Source organism: Morone saxatilis, unplaced genomic scaffold, assembly GCF_004916995.1.
Source record: "Morone saxatilis isolate NCDOM2014 unplaced genomic scaffold, NCSU_SB_2.0 Contig8, whole genome shotgun sequence".
NCBI lineage: Eukaryota > Metazoa > Chordata > Actinopteri > Moronidae > Morone > Morone saxatilis.
Window position 1 is genome coordinate 19531238 of NW_023340257.1, and position 1911 is coordinate 19533148.

A 1911-nucleotide genomic window follows, 5' to 3' on the forward strand; every position below is an offset into this window, starting at 1 on the left:
AATTTTTCACCAGGCCTGACCACTTTGCCAAATAAAATTGAGTTTTCGTATATGTTCAGGGGGGCAAAAACGCAGTCGAAGGCGGAAATATATATTTCGCGGAATAATAATAGGTAAGAAAAAGAAACGAAGCAAATACAATAGGGACCTCCAGCGGTCGCAGGCTCGGTCCTTAATAATGATCTACCATACATTTCAATTCAACTCAATTTTCTTTGTATAGTGCCAAATCATAACAGAACTTATCTTAGGACAATTTTCAAAAAAATAGAGCAGGTCTAGACGTAGACATTTGATTGAACATCTAGGTTGCTGTCATACATATGTGTAGTGAACAATTAGGCTAGAGGTTATTGCAAACAGATGACTCGTAACAAAGTCAATTTAGTACTTGGAGCAGATAGAGTTTAATTATCATGAATCTGTAGATGTTTTTCCACTTTTAGCCATAGTTGCTTTGTCGGTCTGTTGGTCATCCACTACCAATCCAAGACTGAAATATCATAATCCCCAGAGGAAGAACCCTTGTGACTTTGGTGATCCATTTTCTCTAGCGCCACAAACGTTGGCATTTTTGTTTTTTAGTGAATTATCAAATATGTAGGCCATGGAATTTGGTTTAGATAATCATGTTGCTCTCATGATGAACTGGTCCATACCTTTCTATCAAATCAGTCATTCCCAACTAGCTCAACTATTATGTTTTGTGCAAATTTGCAAATGTTATCATGCTAACACGCTACACTAAGATGGTGACCATGGTAAGCATTACAAATGCTAAACATCAGCATGTTAGCATTGTCATTGTGAGCATGTGGCATGCTAGTGTTAGAATTTAGCTCAAAGCACTGCTGTGCACAGCCTCGCAGAGCTGCTAGCATTGCTGCAGACTTGTGTCTGAGCAGAACTCCTCATCTATTTCATCTTGAAAGTTCACACTTGACCTTGAAAACAGCAGCCAACAAAATAATCTCAACACTATTAAAGGTCAAGCGCGAACTGTAACTCAACAACTCAATATCAAAACAATCTAGATGTGTCAATGCTTGAAATTGATGGCTCCTTATATTAACATTGCCGTCTGTGGTGTAGCACTGGGCAGTGAATGGATGACTGATTTTATTTCCAGCAATCAGTACAGGCTTGTAGCCAGTTATTGGTTAAGCAGCAGTGCTGCTCTGATGATTAGGGCTAACAGCTGTTGCTGCTACTATAAAAGCCAGTCTCCCTAATGTCTGAAATCTAACAGTGCTAAGTCTAACTGCCAGATTTATAGGTCAGGTAGTTAGCAGTAGTAAGTGAATGGTAAAAAAAGGGAAAGTTGGAGTGAGGTTTCTAAGTTTGACTTTACAAGCAAGGCTTAGGATATTGCAGGTATCACTCTGATGCCCCACAATAAACTCCTGACCTTGAAGCATAAAAAAGCACATCGTAGGTGATTCAGCTTCCATCTCCGGAGATCAGAAGCATGGAAGGAATAATAAAACACACCTGAAGCAAAACTAAATTCTTCAACTGTGAAATATCTTTATTTATGCAATAATGAAAGACGGACTGGGTCCAATAAACACAATAACATGTTCATCACAGGATCTGTACAAAACAAACTCTGTAGCAGTGAAACAAGGTGTTTTTCTCCCTTATTGGTCATAAAGGCCAGTGTCAAATACTCATAAGACCAGAAATAAGACCACAAAAATAAATAAAGTCATCAAATTCCAGAAGAACCTGTCACACCATGTTAGTTAATTTACTAGAGTTTACTTTAGTAGTCATAAGAATTGTTAATAAATGGCAAATTAGGTCATTACCCAATGGTTAAGTCATGATTTGGTGAATACTAATCATTTGACAAATTAGTACTTAGTGAGAGGTTAATCATATTTATTTGAAGACAATAATAGTGTAACA